The sequence below is a fragment of the Vombatus ursinus genome, unplaced genomic scaffold (genome assembly GCF_900497805.2).
Source record: "Vombatus ursinus unplaced genomic scaffold, bare-nosed wombat genome assembly UNPS02014785.1, whole genome shotgun sequence".
In the NCBI taxonomy this organism is placed as follows: Eukaryota; Metazoa; Chordata; class Mammalia; order Diprotodontia; family Vombatidae; genus Vombatus; species Vombatus ursinus.
Window position 1 is genome coordinate 14,771,958 of NW_020954563.1, and position 20,043 is coordinate 14,792,000.

A 20,043-nucleotide genomic window follows, 5' to 3' on the forward strand; every position below is an offset into this window, starting at 1 on the left:
AAGTTCTTGACTTTGCAGCTTGACTCCTGTTTAGGTTAGAGCGAGATAGTGTATCAGCTTACCTTTGGCTAGAAGTTAGTGTAGTCAGTTGCTGGATTCAACCACTATCAACTGTTTGGAAATCTCTACTAGCTCAGAGTAACAGAACTGCCCCCGCCTCTTTGGTTTGAAATTCCTGGCCTGGTTATATTCTCTGCAGGTTTCAGAGCAGGCTGAAAGCTGAAACTGAGACCCCACTCAGCCCCTTGGGTCAGGGCCACATAACTGCTGCTTGCTTCTGAACTTGCTCCTTGTTGAGTACCAGCCTAGGGGCCTGTGACTTCTCCTTACTACCCTTTTAAGGGCAGTCTTCAGTCTGTCCTGGATCTGTCATCCAGAGTTGAGTAGTAAGCAATAAAGCTGATAGTTTGCTCCTATTCCTGTTCCCTGGTCAAATTTAGGCACCCCCCTCTTTTTTTTCTTCTTCTGAATTTAGTACCTCTTCTTATCCTGTCACAGCCTCTCCTTGTGCTGGAATATTCTTCATGGACGTTCTTGGCTAAGTTCTGCCCCCAGTATCTACAGACCTTTCTGTCTGTCTCCCCATGCTGACCTAGGCTGGAAAAATAACTCACTGTGACTTTTCTTGGATTTCCCAATCAGGACTTGGTCTATTGCTTTTTTTAGATATGTTTGAAGGAGTTGGATGTGGCAGTGGGGGAAGAAGCTCAGCTGTACTTCTCCCTACTACTCTGCCATCTTTATATTGATGCTTTTTCAATGGCACTTGAGCCTTATATATATGTGTATGTATGTATGTATATATATATATTTCAATTTTTCAATTAATGTGTGATCTCATCAATATTTTTTCCATTGCCACAGATTATAATCTGCTTATGACTTCTCTGACACATTTGTTTTTTTTGGTTCATTGTTCTTCTATAGATTCTCCATTAAAAATTTTCCCAGTGTTCTAACAGTTTTCTTCTAGGGCTTTTTACATTTTATGGGTACAGTGCATTTATTCCTTTTGAATTTTGAATGCAGGTCCACTTATTACTTTTTTTTTGAGGTTTTTCTTTTTAAAATTTATTTTTAGTTTTCAGCATTCACTTTGTAAGATTTTGAGTTCCAAAATTCCTCCCTCCTTCCTTTCCCTCCTCCCCAAGACAGCATGCAATCTGATATAGGCTAAACTTGTCCAATCATATTAAACATAGTTCACATTAGTCATGTTGTGAAAGAAGAATCAGAACCAAAGGGGAAAAACATGAGAGAGAGAAAAAAAAGAGAGAAAATAGTATAGTATAGTTCAGTCTGCATTTAGACTCCATAGTTCCCTCTCTGGATGTGGATACCATTTTCCATCATGAGTCACTTGGAATTGTCTTAGATTATTGTGTTGCTGAGAGGAGCTCAGTCTATCAAAGTTGATCCTCCCACAATGTTGCTGTTACTGTGTACAATGTTCTCTTCTACAATGTTCTCTTGGTTCTGCTGACTTCATTCAGCATCAGTTCATGTAATTTTTCCAGGTTTTTCTGAAATCTGCCTGCTCATCATTTGTTGTGAAACAATAGCACTCCATTACATTCATATACCACAACTTTTTCAGCCATTCCCTAAATGATGGGCATCCCCTCAATTTCCAATTCTTGGCCACCACAAAAGTAGCTGCTATAAACATTTTTGTACATGTGGGTCATTTTCCCATTTTTATGACCTTTTTGGGATACAGCCCTAGAAGTGGTATTGCTGGGTCAAAGGTTATGCACATGTTTATAACTCTTTGGGCATAGTTCCAAATTGCTTTCTAGAATAGTTGGATCAGTTCACCAATTCCACCAACAATGCATTAGTGTTCCAATTTTCCCACATCTTCTCCAACATTTGTCATTCTCCTGTTTGTCATGTTAGCTAATCTGATAGGTGTGAAGTGGTACCTCAGAGTTGTTTTGATTTGCCTTTCTCTAATCAATAGTGATTTAGAGCCTTTTTTATATGACTTAGGATAGTTTTAATTTCTTTATCTGAAAACTGCCTCTTTATATCCTTTGACCATTTATCAATTGGGGAATGACCACTTATTACTTTTGATATGAGATGCCAAAATAAGATCTAAGGGATAGTTACTGGGCTTTGACTAGTTGATTCTCTTCTCCCTTCATTTGATTTAGTAACAGAAAGAAAAATGCAGATAATAGAGATAATGAGATATTAATATGTTAAACTAATTTTGAAGAAATTTTTTAAAATGTCCTTTGTCGCCTTAGGATGTATGAAAATGCTTTCTGATTAAAGTGGTAAAATTGGCTAGCTGAAAATCATCCACTGCCGTGGAAGCCTTTAAATGGATAGACCTGCTAACCTTAAAGTCATTTAACACAGTTCACAAGAGTCTAGATCAGAGTTGGGGAATCTTCGGCCTGGAGTCCACATGTGGCCTCTAGGTCCTTGGTTGTGGCCTTTGACCAAGTCCAAGTTTTATAGAATAAGTCCTTTTATTAAGGGGATTTGTTCTGTGAAGTTTGAATTCAGTCAAAGGGCCGCACTTGAGAACCTAGAGGGCCACATGTGACCTTGAGGCTGCAGGTTCCCCACTCCTGGTCTAGGTTGTGAAACATGTTTGTGGTGTGTGACCTCTCAGTTTATAGTCGAGGACAATAGGGAGGATTTTTTTCTCTTTTCCCATTAGCCAAGATATCTAGCAGTAGGAACCACTTGACAACCAGTAGGAGATACTCCATCCACAGTTCAGGAGTTGGTCATCTTGGGTGAGTTTAAGGCACAGTTAAGATGTATCCATCAGGGATGGAATTATTTATTTATTTATTTAATTATTTTAGTTAGGCAATGGGGTTAAGTGACTTGCCCAGGGTCACATAGCTAGTAAGTGTTATGTGTCTGAGACTGGATTTGAACTCAGGTCCTCCTGAATCCAGGATTGTGCTCTATCCACTTCACCACCTAGCTGCCCCTCAGGGATGGGATTAAATGCTCCCTTCCCTCTTTTGCCACCAACCTAGTCTAAGCCTTATCACCTTTCACCTGTACTACAGCCTGCTACCTGGAATCTCTTTCCTCATTCTAATCCATCAGCTACTGAGCTGTCAACTTGATCTTCCCTAAGCACAGGTCTAATCATGTCATTCCCCCTATTCAATTGACTCTAGTGGCTCCCTGTTATTTCTAAGATCAAATATAAAATCCTTTATCTTTTTAAGACCTTCATAATCCGACTTTTTTTTTTCCCCAGTCTTCTTATACCTTACTCTTTGATTCACTGACATTGGCTACCTTGCTTTCTCACATAAAATGTTCCATTTCCCCACTATGAGTGTTTTTACCAGCTGTCCCCCATGCCCTTGTCCTGTCTTCTTCATCTCTGCCTCCTGGCTTCCTTCAAGTCTTAGCTAAAGTCTCACCTTCTAGAAGCTTTTTTGAATCCTTCTTAACCTTAGTACTTTCCCTCTAAGACCATGTCCAATGTATCCTGCATGTATCTTATTTATACATGTTCATTTGTTTTTCAGCTGTGTCTGATTCTGTAAGTCCATTTTCTTGGCAAAGATACTAGAGTGGTTTGCCATTTCCTTCTCCAGTGCATTTTACAGATGAGGAAACTGAGGCAAACAGGATTACGTGACCTGCCTAGGGTTACACAGCTAGTAAGTGTATAAGGCCAGATTTAAACTCAGGAAGATGAGTCTTCCTGAGTCCAGGCCTGGCACTCTATCCTGGGTTACTTAACTGCTCCTATTTATACCTAGTTGTTTGCATATTGTCTCCCTCATTAGATGGAGAGTGAGTATGTTTTTGTCTTTCTTTGTATCTCCAACACTTAGCAACGTGTGTGACGCATTGTAAGCGCTTAATAAATGGTTGTTGACTCTACTTGACACTCTTCAGTTGTACCCATAGAGGCAGTCCCTTAAGAGAAAATATAAATTCAAGGAATGCTATTCCTTTCACTAAGAGAAGAGAGGCACCAACAAATTCAAGGGAGCTCTGGCGACTGAGAGAGTCAGCTGCTCGTGCCCCTGACCCACTGTTGCCCTTTAGTATAGGTCACAGATCATGGTTGGTCATTGTGTTGATCAGAGTTCTTTCAAAGTTATCTTTATGGTGTTGTTGTTAGTTTATACATTGTTCTGCTCTTTTCACTTTCACTTCAACAAAAGCATTATTTCTTCTAGCACGATAGCATTTCATCAGATTCCTATACCATAACTTGCTCAGCCATTCCCTAAACAAGGAACAGTCCTTTAGTTTCTAGTTCTTTACCACCCCAAAAAAAGCTGCTATAAATATTTTTATGCATGTAGTTTCTTTCCCTCTTGGATCTTTTTTGGGCATAGGGCTAGTAGTGGACATCTTGAATAAAAGGGTATTCGTAGTTTAGTGACTTTGAGGGTATATTTCCAAATTAGAGGAGTAACATCATAAGACCTTTGCATTTTGGAGGCTATTATAGTGGTCCAGACAGAGGTATTAAGGGCATAAACATCAGAGTGGAGAGGAAGTAGGTATTGCAGAGATCTTTTAGACATAGAATTTAAATTAAGACTTGGCAATCTCTCACATTCCTGGTATATAGGACCAGACTGACTACTCTGTGAACATCTGGAGACATGAACTGTATCTTACTCAGCTCTGTGTATCATTCTCCCAACTTCCCTGACTCTGGCCCAGTACCAACATGCTCTATAGAAACCTGGCTTTGGCAAATGTTTGAATTGAATTTTCCAGAGCTTCTCCTATATGGATCTAGGTATTAGTGAATTATAGGTAAAACTAAACTCTCAGCTTCTAGGGCACAAATCTTTCATTCAAGAAATATTTTTTGTCTATTCTGAAGAAGACATTTTCCTTTGTGAATAGACCAAGTTTTAGATATGGTTGCTGCTCTTAGGGAAATTATAACTTAATAGGGGCATGATATAAGTACAGTTAAGTATTGCTCAGCAAATATATCAGAATTGTTGCACAAAGCACAATACGAGGTCAGGGGGGTGGAGTTGGAATGTCATGGACTGGGGATCCTGAAGGAGGTAGCATTTAAAGAGTGGGTAGTCAGCAGACAAGAGGAAGCTAGATGGCGTAGTAGATAGAATGTTGGGCTTGGAGTCGGGGAGACCTGAATTCAATTCCAGCCTCAGACATTCACTAGCTGTGTGACCCTGGGCAAGTCACTTAACCTCTTTTTGCCTAACCTACTAGAGAAGGAAATGGCAAACCACTCCAGTACCTTTGCTAAGAAAACCCCATGCAGGGGTCACAAGAAGTCATACATGACTGAACAAGTTAGCAATGAGGAAGACATTTCTCATTTAGGGAAGTGTGAGCAAAGGAATGGAAGTGAGAAAAGTATAGGATATATTGAAATCTGGGAACAGTGTAGTGGAGGATAGGCTACGTATAGGGGAACAATCTGGGATAAGGCTTGAAAGGTAGGGTGGTATTAGATTATGGAGGGTCATAAATGCTAGATGGGAATTTGTACTTTATTTAGTAGTCAAGAGGGAACCATTGAAAATTTTTGAGCAGAAGAATGACATTAGATTTGTGCCTAAGGAAGATTAATTTGGCAAGAATATAAAGGATGAAGACTTTTGTACTGACTAGGTCAACTCAGACCCCTAATTTTGACCTAGTAAAAAAGGCTAATCATTACCATAAAGTGATCTCTTCCACAGAAGACCTGATGCCTCATTGTGATGTGAAGGTTACTTTAGATTCTTGAAAACTGTCCCATTGGATTGCAAATATTGCTAGATACTACCTTGTGTGAAGGGTTTCTGAGTCCTGAGGCCCAATGAGTCTACTAGTTAAGTGTAGTGATGCTTATCATCAGAAGTGATTAATTTTTTGACCTGGAGATTCATGAAACATAAAGATACAAAATGGTCTTTGGTCCTATGCAGCTTCCTTCTGTTTCCATAGTGACGGTGACAAAGAGGTAGAAAAAGATGTACAGTTGTTGAGAATTCTTAGTCTACAAAATCAGTTTAACTGTTGATATTCTAAATGAAAGAGTGAATGAATGAAAAAAAATTTACTGGGCACTTACTATGGGCAAACCCCTGTACTAACTGCTAGAGATACAAATAGTAAAGACAGTCCCTGCTCTTAAGGTGCTTATATTCTAATAGGTTGTATTGTAGTTTGTCCTTTGTTCTCAAAGGGGACCAGGACATCAGGGAGGTAATGTCTAAAGGAAGGAAGTTTCAGCAGCAAGTCAGATGGAAAGGCCTGTGGTCCTTAGGGTGCAGTTGTAAAGCAGATAATCCTTTTTCTTTAATGTTATTTCTAAACAGTATATATTTATCATGTCGAACTGTTTGTCTATAAAAGGCTTTGGGGGCAAGAATGTTCTTTTTGGGGTTTTAGTAGCAATGGCTATGAAGGAGGAAAGGGTTGAGGGGAATGTAGTGGCAGTGATGTGACTGCTTGGCCTATGTTGCCTCCTGTCACTTCTTTCAGGATGCCTTGCTACTTTAACTTGGCTAGCATGTAAACGTGTGAACTTTGCCCAACAATCAGCAAGTTGACTGTGTAAATGAGGAGCTGGACCATATTAAAAGAGTTAGAGGTTGTGGTGGCAAAGAATTGGAAACTGAGAGGATGCCCATTAATTGGGGAATGGCTGAATAAGTTGTGCTATATGAATGTAATAGAATACTATTGTGCTATAAGAAATGATGAGCAGGCAGACTTCAGAAAAACCTGGAAAAATTTGTATGGTCCGATGCTGAGTGAAGTGAGCAGAATCAGGAGAATGTTGTACACAGTAACAGCCACATTGTGCGATGACTAATATTAATAGACTTAACCCTTCTCTGCAATATAAGGATCTAAGACATATCCAAAGGCCTCATGATGGAAAATGCTATCCACATCCGAAGAAAGAACTATGGAGTTTGAATGCAGATCGAAGCACACTATTTGCTATTTTTTTCTTCTGTTGTGTTTTGTTTCCTCTTTCTGGTGGTTCCTCCTATTGGTTCTAGTTCTTACTTAGAACACCACTAATGTGAAAATATGTTTAATAGGAATTTATGTGTATAGCCTATATCAGATTGCCTGTCATCTTGGGGAGAGAGAGGGAGAAAAATTTAAAACTCAAAAGCTTATGGAAGTGATTGCTGATATAGCAAAATAAATTTTTTTAAAAATGGGAAAAAAAAAGTTAGAGGTAAGGTCTCCAGTATGTTGGGTGGATTCTCTATAGATAATTTACAGAAAAACATCAATGTGAATTACACAGAATGACAAGGCTTGGAGGACTTGTGCTTTGATCAAGTGGAGAGGGTGGCCATACTAATGAGCACATAGATTCATGTAAGTATTGAGAACCCACTCCTGTACACTTAGAATTACTCAGCTAGAAAGACAGGAAGATAAAAGATTTTTTGTTACAGGCACAGACCTCACAAAGGGCATTTCTCTTGCACTGCAGAAAGATGGAATGCTGAAATCACTGTGCAATGGATTTAGAAAATAATATCCCCTGAGTCCAATTAGATGATCAAAATAGTTTTTAGTTCTCCAAGAAATGTATTCAAAAAAGTAGTCCCTTGTGTTTTAATTGTATGATTCCTGGCTACCATGCTGGATATTCATTTTCATAGTCTTAATTCTTACCCATTTTTTGATCTACCTTATATATGATATGCAAGGCAATGCCAAGACCCAGGATCCTGTTGGGGACTGACACTACTAGAAATAACATGCATTTGCCATCTTCAGTTTCTTCCCTGTGCTTGATAAATGGGCACTTGGGGGCCATCTTCTAACAAGCATTCCACTGTGCATTACTGCCATAGAAGACAAGTGCTCCCAGGGGAAAGCCCTTACTAAAGGCTAGAAAGCAGCCACATTGGTAGAAGGAAGGATTTCAGAATCTCCTACTTATTACATTGTCAATTGGTCAATATAAAAGGCTTTATTCTTTTCACTTTGGGAAACTGAGTCTTAAGTATGCCCTAATAAGGCACTGCTACAGTACATCAAGGCTTTCCACTATTAAACAGAAGCCACCCCAAACATTTGGAAATAGGGTCATAAAATGGACCTTCTGAAATAGAAATTAAGAAGAATCAACATAAAGGATAAAAATAGACAATGTGGACGTTTTCCTAGGACATAATCCACCTCTAGCCATCTGAAATGATTTTGTAAAGGTGGTGGATAAAACCAGCCTATTTCCCCAGGCTGATTAAGAAACCCAAGTTACCCCATTCAAATCAGAAAGATACCACTCCATAGTGTAAACTAGCATAGACAAAACTATAATCTGGTTAATCATAACATTTGGAATATTAATGCCAGCTACTTTTGTTGACTTATAAAAGAATGTTAGAAAAATGTGAAGAATCAAGAACTTATTTTACACTCTAGGGTAGAGGGTATTGTAATTCCTTAGACAAAAAAAGTTTTTGAGTGGAGAAGGCAATTTATTAAGCTATCCTAGATTGATGGAAATGGAGGAAGCATGGCATAGTGGATATAGGGCAAGCTTTGGAATCAGGAAGACCTGGGTTCAAATGTTTCCTCTGAAATACTTGTCATGTGACCATGGGCAAGTCACTTAACTTCTTACTGTCCCAGACAACCCTCTAAGACTTAAAAGGTGTAAGTAAATTGATTGATGGCATTTCCACAACAGGAATTACACGTACTAAAGGAATATAGGGTCATGAAAAATGATGGAAAATCCACCAAGAAACTTTCCCTCCATTTTCATCTCAGTAGAAAGAAATACTTGGAGAGTGCCTTATGCAGAGACATTATGTATTTCAAAGATGTATAGTGATTTCACAGCTGTGGGCATAGATCACAACATCTCTGCACCTTAGTAGAAGGTTTTTATGAGTTATTGTAGCTGACAAAATTCCTTTGTGTCTTTTCAAGTTATCAGCCTCTCTGACCTTAACCTATCGACTTTTAGACTCTGATGTGCAGTCCTCTGATGTCCTGGCCTGTACTTGAAGTCTTTTAAGTGTGATAGGTTCTGCCAAGACTTGTGCTGGGCTGGCATCATAGCCTTTTGGGGGAATCCAGGGTCATTTCCAGGCCACGATGAGATGGTGGAATAGGACTTTTGTAGACAGCAAGGTTTATCAATAACTAATAAACATTTATTAAGCTCCTTCTGTGTGTCAGACACTATGCTAAATTCTGGGGCTACAGATACAAAAAAAAGAAAGGTAGTCCCTGCCCTCAAAGAGCTTACCTTAAACAGAGGTTTGGAGTTGCCCCACTCTAATCAGACAGGCAAAGGCTAGTGATGAGGTAGGTCATTCATGGTAAATCAGTAATTAGAATTCTGGCTAATAAATAGGTCTTTTGTCAGTTTGATTATTTTGAAATTATCCTTAGAGCTTTGAAGTGTTGACATTGTTCCTGAGCAGTGCCCTACTCCTTAGAGGAGCTGAAATTCTGGGAATCAATGGTACTGGCCTTCCCAAACTAATCTTGAAATTGTAGTATTCACCCTTCCTAGACTGTGTGCTTTCTATCTCTGTGTTTGTAAAAAGTAATTTTCTTGAAGTTCCTCCTTCCTGTCTGCCTGTTGAAATCCTATCATTACTTTTGGTCAAATACTTCCTTGCCATAAAGTATTCAATTCAAGAAACATATATGGTATGTCTACTAAGTATAAGGCATTGTGCTAGGTCCTGAGGATAAAAAGACAGACACAATTGCAGACTCTGCTACTACAATCCAATAGTGAGGAAATGTCATGTATGTAGATAACCATGCCAACTTTATGATAGGTATTTGACAAATGCTTATTGATTAATAAAATAAATTCAAAAGAGAGAAAAACAAAGTGCTATGAAAACTTAAATAAAGGAGAGATCATTTTCTTTCTTTCTTTTTTTTTGTGAGGCAATTGTGGTTAAGTGACTTGCCCAGGGTCACACAGCTGAGAGATCATTTTCAAATGGCTGGTGGTGGTTGGGATCAAGGAATACTTTATGGTAGAAGTAGCACCTGAGTTGGATGTTGAAGGAAGAGAAGGGCTTCTTCAGACAGATTGGGGAAACTGAGGCAGGGAGCAGAGAAACAACTTTTCTGGAAGGAAATGTAGTAGAATGGAAAGAGCTGAGTTGGTCTTGGACTTAGGAAGAGCAGAGTATAAGTTTTATCTCTGCCATTTACTGGCCATTGGATTCCAGGTTAGTTTCCCAATCTGTAAAAGAATGATGATAATGCTTTACTGACTCAAAGTAAAGAGGTCATTCCTTTGTAAATCTTGAAATAGTATACAATTGCAAGTTCATTATTCTATTGTTTGGTAGAGTGCAAACTATCTGTAAAATTGGGTGAATTGGTTCCATATCCTTGGGTAAAGGACCAATATTGTAGTGCATATAGTTTAGAAAGTTGCCCTAATATAGCAAGTATCTCTGTCTTCTGCACCATGGCTGAGGTTCCTCCAGGCTCAGTAATAATTTTAAAATATTTTTTAAAAAATTATTTGCATGAAATAGTCCATATTTATCACAAAATTAGTTGGTTATCTTACTTCCATTAAGAACTCCAGGAAAATCTCCAAAAATTTAGCAATATCGACTATTTCCCATTAAGATTCTTATCTCTGTCATTTTGTGTGACCCAAAAGGAAAACACATTCCTATTGTAGTTTAGAATACCTTTACTCTGAGAAATTAAAAAGACACAACAATAAACTCTAAGGGGTGGGACATTGCTAAGGAAATGTCATCCCTGCAAGCCCACCTGGAGTTGCCCCCTGTCCTCCACCTTAGAAGTGTTGCAAAACAATTCTGTTTAAGACTTCCACCCAGTGTGACCATTACTGACATTTCTTGCATTTTTGGGAGTGCTGGTCACTTCCCCTTAGCTCCCAGTATCTGTTTCCCAGAATATGCAGATTCAAGTGGAAACCAGAGCAATTAGAAGGATAAGGTCCCCCCATATAAATGTGGGGACTAAACTAGGCATAAAAGTTTTGGAGATGGGAGAACTAGAAATAGAGAATAATCTAATTTGGCTAGCAGGTAGGGAATCTGAAGGAGAATGGGTAAAATATGATTGGAAAGGTACCTTGCTGGAGCCTTGAATGTCAAGATTAAGGGTTTGTATTTTATTAAATTTCACCTGAGCCTTCACCTCTGCACGGTAACCTTTTTTAATTGATTCCCTTTTGTACCCCCTACTGCATCTGTTCCTGACTTTCTTTTCTAATGCTAGATTCACCACTCTTCCCTCTACCTCTCAGCAGAGGACTCACCCCGTTATTTGACTAAGAAAATTGAAGCTGAGCTTCCTCTTTTCACCAAATTTATATCTCAAGACATCTCAAAGTCATCCATCATTCTCTTCTCCTTTTCCCCAGAACGTGAGGAAGAGATGACCATTCTCTGTGCCAAGGCTTCTACTTAATGCTCTTGAATCCTGTCTGCTCTAGGAGCCATTAAAAAAAATCCTTGTTAGGGCCTCATCCTGGTCAATTAAAGGCAAGCTTAGGAAATAAGACAAAAGTATTGTGGTTTGGGGTGCTGGGAACCCCAAAATGCAAGGGTACAGGATGAGTCTGCCTTGAAAGAATTCGACCACTCAAGCCTTCTTTCAGTCAAGGTGGCAAGGTTTATTGTGACACCAATAGAAGTGGGCTAGATTCCTAGTAAATCTGCTATTGCTTTGATAATAGGAGCTGGTAGAATCTGCAAATTTGATGAGGATAAGACATACTTATATACAAGAAAAGACTGTGAGAAGATCTGGATAAGATTAAGGAGTAGTAAATAGCTTGGAGTGGTCCAGGGGCTACAGAGAAAGAGTCTAGATGGGATTAAGGAATTTCAAGTAAGCTAAGTAATCAGGGTGGGCTGGGATGGGCCAGATGTCTTGGGTGAAGATGACAGTAATCTTGACTGCTGAAATGTATTGGAAAATTCAGGGACTGGGTTGCTTTCAAAAATATGGTCTTTTTAGGAACCTGGGTCCCATCACCAGGTGCTTATTGTCACCCCAAGGCATCAAAGCAGTTGGAGTGGGTTTTTTGTTGTTCAGTCATTTTTTAATCTTGACTCTTTGTGACCCTATTTGGTGTTTTCTTAGTAAAGATACTGGAGTGCTTTGCCATTTCCTTCTCTGGCTCATTTTATAGATGAGGAAAGTGAGGCAAATGGGGTTTAAGTGACTTCATTTCTGCCATTTTTTCTGGCATTTATTTGCCCATGATGAAACCTCACCCTAACTTAAGGTAATTACTCAGTACATTTCCTAAATCTTCATCTCTGTAGGTTAGGCCATAACTAGACAATAACTGTTTGTCCAGTAATCACCAAATAGCACAGGGGTTTAAAGTTCCCCACTTATAAAAATTCTAAGTCTCTCCTGTTGATTCATGCAAATGAGTGGTTGGGGGAAAAAATCTAGAAGCAGTTTAAGTCCATTGTTAAAGATGACTGCTTAGTTGCTTTCCTGGCCTTTCCTTAGCTACTAAAATTTCACATTCTTTGCAGTGTATAAAATGATCCTCCTATCTGAATGGGTATCGCCCTTTGCAAGGTACACTGCAGTCTGAAAAAGATGCAGCCTGACTTCATATAGTCTATATAGTTACTCAGCTTCAGTGCAAGGTATAATATACCTTTTACATGACATTCACTATATGCTGTATTATGTATCCTACCATTGAAGATGTATATATAGCAATAGTATATTTCAGAGACTTGAAAATCAGTAGTCTAGATAAAACATTGCACATAAGCGTGCATATCAATACTGCAGTCACAGTAAGGAAACAGTTCATATAACTATAGTTGCATACAAAACACATATATACTATTATCAGTGAATTTTGTCTGGCTATACAAGTAACCGTTTGTCCCATTTTTCTTAATACATCGTAGTTAAGTCTGATCACTGATTGAATAGTCCTGATAGTTGTGTCCTGACCTCCTTAGCTTATGGATGGTTGACTATTGACCACCTGTAGTTCTGATTACCTTTCTCCCGACACTCCCTCACTGACTATTATAAAGTTTTAACCCATTGCAGTATATTCTTATCCTCTGGGAGAGAGGCCTGCTAATCAGTTTCCAAGTACTTCCTGAAGCTTTTATATTACAAGGAATTTTTAGAAGGGTCAGGTAACTTAATAAAAATAGGCAAAGTTTTGTCTTTTTCTTCCTATCTCTTAGTCTATACTTCTCAAAGTATCATAACATCTTGTAAAATGATCTCAATATCTGTGTCTTAAACCATATGGCACTCCTTTAGGAGTCTTATGTGTTTCTTTTGTATTGATTTTTATCCTTTTCCTTTTTTAAAACAGTACTCTTAATGATATCTTAATTGATAAATCCAATGACCTTTTCTTTGTCTTCATCCTTTTTGACCTCTCTGCAGGATTTGACTCATTGATTATGGCCTTTCTCCTGGGTATTTTCTCTTCTCTGTGTTTTTATGACATTGCTTCTTTTAGGTCCTCCTCCTTCCTGTCTGACCACCTCTTCTCAGTCTTCATTGCTGTATCATCATCCTTTGCCTGCCTCCCTATTTGTGAGTGTAACATTCTGGGCTGCCCTTTTTTTTTTCCCCTCTATAGTCCCTCTTTTGATGATCATATAAACTGCCATGGGTTCGGTGATTGCATTCAATTATTAGTTCAATTGTTGTTTCTATGCAGATGACTTTTGAATGTATATATCTAGCCTTCATCTCTCTTCTGTGTTCCAGGCCTTCATTACCAATGGCATATTGGATATGTCTACTTTTCAATAACAATAAATATTGTTAACTGGATGTCCCACCGCTACTTAAACTAGAGATATGATCATATGGTATAAAATGGAACTGCTTGTTCTTCCCCTAATTCTCTCCTCCCCCACAACTTTCCTAGTTCTGTCTGAGGGTACCACCATGCTTGTGGTCACCAAGTTCACAACCTGCTATCATCCTCAACTCTCCAGTCTCCCTCACCCCCACCCCACTTTCTGTAAGGATTGATTAGTTATGCCATATTTTAAGATCATGGAATCCTAGATGAAGAGCTGGAAGGGACCCTAGAGGCCGTCTGTAGTGCAACTTTCTGCTTTGATAGAGGAAGAGACTTCTGCTCCCACCACATCTCTTGTATCACTCTCCACTTGCACAGCTGCAGCCCTAATTGAGGCTTTCTCATCTATGCCTGGACCACTGCAGTAGCCTCCTAATTGGTCTCACTGCCTCTTGTCTCTCACCTCTCAATTCAGTTTCCACAATGCTGTTATATTGATATTCCTAAAGTGTAGGCCTGTTGTGGTTTGGGGTGCTGGGAACCCCAAAATGCAAGGGTACAGGGAGTCTGCCTTGAAACAATTTGTCCACTCAAGACTTTTTTAGTCAGAATAGTGAGGTTTTTTGTTTTTGTTTTTTTTTGGCTAGGCAATAGGGTTAAGTGACTTGCCCAACGTCACACAGCTAGTGTCAAGTGTCTGAGGCCAAATTTGAACTCGGGTCCTCCTGACTCCAGGGCCGGTGTTCTATCTATGGCCACCTAACTGCCCCTAGTGAGGTTTTTTTGTAACACCAGTTAGATGGACAAGAATTCTAGTAAATCTGCTTTTGTGTTGTCAATAGGAGCATCTTCCAAATTTAAAGGGGATGAGATTGGTACTTATATACAAGAAAAGATAGTGAGAAGATCTGGATGTGATTAAGGAGTGGCAGCCTGGGGTGGGCCAGGTGCAGACAGTGAAAGGAGGTAAGTGGTCAGGGAGCCATAGTAAAAGGGCATTTAAAAGGATTATTGAGTATCTAGGTAGAAATGTGTGGGAAAGTTCAGGGGCTGGGTTGTGTTCAAAGACATGGTCTTTTTCCTTTTAGGGGTCCAGCATGAATCCCTGGACCCCATCAGGCCCAGTCTTGTCCCTGCCCTACTCCTAAAGCTTCAGTGCTTCTTTATTGTCTGAAGGGTAAAATCCAGACCAGGCATCAAATGCTTTAAATGTTAGTTATTTAATACCCTTCACAACCTGGTTATATTCCAGACCAATTTCTCATTATTACTTCACATGCACTTTAATTTGCAGTCAACCTAGCCTGTTTACTGTTCCCCGTACAGTACATCCTCCCTTCCATCTTCTTGCATGTGCTCCTTATCCTCTGGGACTAAAATGTTCTCCCTTAAAATCTGTACCTTCCTTCCAGGTTCAGTACAAGAAATACCTCTCACACAAGACTTTCCTTATTTGCTCTGATTGTTAGTGTATTGTACAAACTTAGATTCAGAGGCATACAGTAGTGGATAGAAGAGCTGGCTTTGGAACCAGAGAGACCTGAGTTCAAATTCTATGTCTGACACTTACTGGCTGTGTGACCTTGGGCAAGTTCCTTCACTTCTCAGTGCATGGGCAACTCTTACAGATTGTAAACTGTTGAGAAGATGTAATCCTGCACTGGTAGAGGGACTTCCTTCAATCTGGGAGTTACCTGGATCAGTGAAATCCTAAATCCAGGCCCAATCTCTTTGCGTGTGTGTGTGTGTGTGTGTGTGTGTGTGTGTGTGGTTTCCTCTCAATAGAATGTAATCTTGAAGGGAAAGAAAATAGTTGCTGCTTTGTCATTGTATCTCAGGTACTATGACTGGCTCATAGGACCATATATTTAGAGCTAAGAGGGACCTTATGTAGTCCAACTCCCTCATTTTACAAAGGAGGACACTGAGAGATTATGTGAGTTGCCCATGGTCATGCAGTTAAGTAGCAGAGTTAAGATTTGAACCCTGCTCTTTTGGCTCCAAATCGATTGAGCTTTTTTTTTTTTGTGTGTGGGTTTTGTTGTTTTGGACGTGTGGAGCCTCTTTGGGGTTTTCTTGGCAAAGATATTAGAGTGGCTTGCCATTTCCATCTCCTGCTCATTTTACAGATGAAAAAACTGAGGCAAACAAAGTTAAGTGACTTTCCCAGGTTCACACAGCTAGTAAATATTTGAGGCTAAATTTGAACTCAGGAAGAAGAGTCTTTCTGACTTTGAGCCAGGTACTCCATCCACTGTGCCACCTAGCTGCTGCTGCTTATGATGGGTTCTTAATACTAGTTGAATGGGGGGGGCAGCAAGGTGGTGCAGTGGATAGAGCACCAGCCCTGAGTTCAAATCTGGCCTCAGACCAAACACTTGACACTTAACAAAAAGCAAAAAAAAGAAGAGAGAGAGAGAGAGAGAGAGAAAATGGATTTGGGGCAACTCGGTGGTATAGTGGATAGAGCACCAGCCCTGGATTCAGGAGGACCTGAGTTCAAATCCGGCCTCAGACACATAACACTTACTAGTCGTGTGACCCTGGGCAAGTCATTTAACCCCATTGCTTAGGCCCCCCCCAAAATACTAGTTGAATGAATAACTGCTTTATTTGGTAAAGAATGGGGAGTGTGTTGGGAAGATTAGTTCGGCAAGTATGTGAAGGATGTAGGGAAGAGATAAGAGACTAGAAACTGAGAGACCAGTTAGATAAGAACATATGAGGACCTAAAATAGAGTAGAATCCTTTCTCTTCTGTTAAACATTTTTTACAAAATAAATTAAAAATTTTTTTTATTAATTTATTTTGATTTATCAGCAATCACTTCCATATGCTTTTGAGTTTAAAATTTTTCTCCCCCTTCCTCCCCACCACCCTCCCCAAGACAGTGCACAATCTGATACAGGCTATTCATATACATTCCTATTAAACATATTTTCACATTAGTGATGGTATAAGTAAGAATTAGAACCAATAGGAGGAACCACCAGAAAGAGGAAACAAAACTCAACTGAAGAGGAAAAAAAAATAGCAAACTGTATGCTTCGATCTGCATTCAAATTCCATAGTTCTTTCTTGGGATGTGGATAGCATTTTCCATCACAAGGCCTTTGGAGATGTCTTAGATCCTTGTATTGCTGGGAAGGGTTAAGTTTATCAATATTAGTCATTGCACAACGTACCTGTTATTGTGTACAACACTCTCTTGGTTCTGCTCACTTCACTCAGCATCAGACCATACAAGTCTTTCCAGGTTTTTCTGAAGTCAGCCTGTTCATCATTTCTTATAGCACAAAAGCATTCCATTACATTCATATACCACAACTTGCTCAGCCATTCCCCAATTGATGGGCATCCTCTTAATTTCCAATTCTTTGCCACCACAAAAAGAGCTGCTATGAATATTTTTTAGAGAGAAAAAAATTGACATAACTAATCAATACATTGAAAAAGTCTGAAAACGTGCAATGGTGTAACACCTGTGGACCTCCCACCTCTATAAAGGGATAGGTTGAGGGTTATCCTATCGTATTTCTTCATTGGAATCTAGCTTCATTCTTATAATTTATTAATTCACTTCTGATTTTTTTGGTGTGACATTGTTCTTTCTATTTACATTGTTGTAGTCACTGTGTATATTGTTTTCTTGGCTCTGCTTACTTAATTCTGCATCCATTCACATAGATCTTGCCTTGCTTCTCTGTATTCATCTGACATTTCTTTTTTTTAAATTAATTTATTTTTAGTTTTCAGCAATCATTTCCATAAGCTTTTGAGTTTTAAATTTTCTCTCTCTCCCTCCTAGCTTCCCTTCCTAAGACGGCATGCAATCTGATATAGGCTCTACATATACATTCCTATTAAACATATTTTCATATTAGTCATGTTGTAAAGAAGAATTAGAACCAATAGGAGGAAACACAAGAAAGAAGAAACAAAACAAAACAGAAGAAAAAAAAAGCAAATAGTATGCTTCGATCTGCATTCAAACTCCATAGTTCTTTCTCTGGACCACATACCATTTCTTACAGCACCCTTACAGCCCCTTCCGTTCACGTACATTTGTTTAGCCATTCCCCAGCCAAGGGGCATTTGCTTTGCTTGCATTTCTCTGCTATCACAAAAAAGTGCTGCTATAAATATTTGGTATACTTGGGGACTTTATTCTTATCAATGGCTTCCTTGGGGTATATCGGTTAACTTCATAGCACTTTGTAACAGTTATGCAACAAATGCTCAGTCTCCGCTGTGTGCACTATGTCTCGATGCTAGGCTTGTAAACAGAAAGAATCCGGGTTTTTCGCCACCTGGAGTCTAGCGGGGAGGAGAGATGCCGAGTGTACCTAGAAAACCTAGAGTAATATCTCCCTCGTACTTTTATCACATTTTGGCTCGTAATGTACAGATTTGCTTAGAAGTTCTGATTCCTCCAATAGGCTGTTGGTGTCTTGAAGGCAGACACCTTGACTTGATTTAACTCTCCTCCCTGCTGGAGTCTTCCCCTTTCCATCCCCTTTGACGTGGTGTCTCCCATGGCCTCCCCTCCTCCTTTAGAGAGTTGGTTTAGTCGGCCGTTCCTGCGCCTGCGCTCGGAGCTGCGCCTGGGTCCTCCCTCCCGGAGTGCTCTGCTCTAGGGTTCCGTCGGGCTTGGCGGTTACACTGGGCCGTGTAGTGACTCCCGGAGCGCAGGGCCGCCGGAGCCCCAGCCGTTCTCAGCTTATCCCTGCGAGGTCACCAGAGCAAGGGCCAGGGTCGCTTCGGGTTTAAGCTGGTGAGTAACCGCCGCCCGGCTTCTGCCATTCCCGAGGGCCGCTTGCTGTTTCCCTTCTGACGGGCGCCTCAGCAGCCTAGCCTTCTACCCAGCCTCGGCCCCTCCTCGGCCCCGCCCCAGCCCCTGGTTTGTCTCTCACTTGGATGCCGGTGTCAGGATCTTATTCCCCAGGACCCTCATCTCCTCGCCTTAACACCTCCGCCTCTTTCTTCACCACTGTTTATTACCCTCCCCCCCCAACCCCCGCATCTCATCCCTTTCTTTCCTTCCATTCTCATTTCTCTTTCCCTGTTCTTTTACATCGGGTACAGAGTAAGGAATATCTGTTTTAAAGGCAGTAGAAGACCTGAGTTTGAATTCTGCCTCTTCCACAGTTTACCTGTGTAACTTTGGGTAAGTCATTTAACCTCCATAGTCTTGGTTTCCTCAATTGGAAAAGGAGAGGGGTGGACTTTATGTGATTAATGAAGTCTTGTCCAGCTCTCATCTATAATTATTTCACCTTTCTTATCTCTAGGACCTCCTTTCCCATTTCTTCATTCTCCCGTCTAAGTTGGTTTGTGTATAAGAAGTGATTCTTAGATCTCCTTACAGAAAGTGTTCTTAAACTTTTTAGGGCGCTATCACACCATATCTGTTTTCCCTTTGTTTTTTCTCTCCTCCAGAGATGGATCATACCTTAACTTCTAGTTCATCTCCTTCCTGTTGTACTCTGTCATTTGTACTATTTATGTCTTCCCTTCCATTCTATCTGCACTCTTCTTCCCCTGCTTTCTACGCCTTCTCTTTTTTGGCAGACCTATTATTTTCTTGCTTCTTAGGTTCACCATGTACATTGGATGCATATCTTTCAAGTTTTTATGGTATCAGTGACTTGTTTTATGAGTGACTAAAAATGAAATATAAAGTTTTTCCTGGGGTTTCAGAGGCCTTTGGGTTGGACACTCAAGTATTGTAACTCTTGTTTTTTTTTTTTCTATTAACTCCTTTGGCAGGATCTTAAATCTTCTACTTTCCCAGGTGAACCCAGCACCTCTGTGGGTAAGGTAGAGTGAACTCCTTAGAACATGAGAGCAGTTTTGCCCCATTGCTTAGCACAATGCTTGACACATAGTGGGTGCTTAATAAATGTTAATTGATTGATTGTAGATTAATTTTTGCTTTCATAGAACCATAGGATTTAGAACTGGAAGAGACTTTATAGATTAATTTTCTTTCTTTCTTTCTTTCTTTTAGAATAGAAAACGGGTTTAGAACGGTCAAGTTACTTGCCCAAACCACTCAGGTAAGTGAGCAGAGCTTGTGTTCAAACACAGGTCCTTTCACTCAAAAGTCAGTGAGTGTTCTGATACTGGGCTAGGTCAGATAAATTGAAAGCTAGTAGAAATTACTTTCTGCTGCCCTCGAAGGAATTGACCACGAAGGGGGTAGCAGGTTGTGGTTGCAAATGGAAGTTTTGGTGGAAATCCAGCCCTAAACTCTCCGTGTGTGTGTGTGTGTGTGTGTGTGTGTGTGTGTGTGTGTGTGTGTG

General features: G+C 39.9%; 1 protein-coding gene across 4 annotated transcripts in view; it reads left to right on the forward strand.

Annotated features, from left to right (window-relative positions):
• UIMC1 (ubiquitin interaction motif containing 1) overlaps window positions 1-20,043 on the forward strand; it is a 136,152-nt gene that overhangs the window by 5,712 nt on the left and 110,397 nt on the right. For 3 of the 4 annotated variants that reach the window (XM_027867151.1, XM_027867153.1, XM_027867154.1), the window contains exons 1-2: window positions 18,360-18,512; window positions 19,749-19,797. The gene's annotated coding sequence lies outside the window, so the exon portion shown is untranslated. Of the gene's footprint in view, window positions 1-18,359; window positions 18,513-19,748; window positions 19,798-20,043 lie in introns of those variants that run through there. The other variant, XM_027867152.1, reaches the window with a different exon arrangement.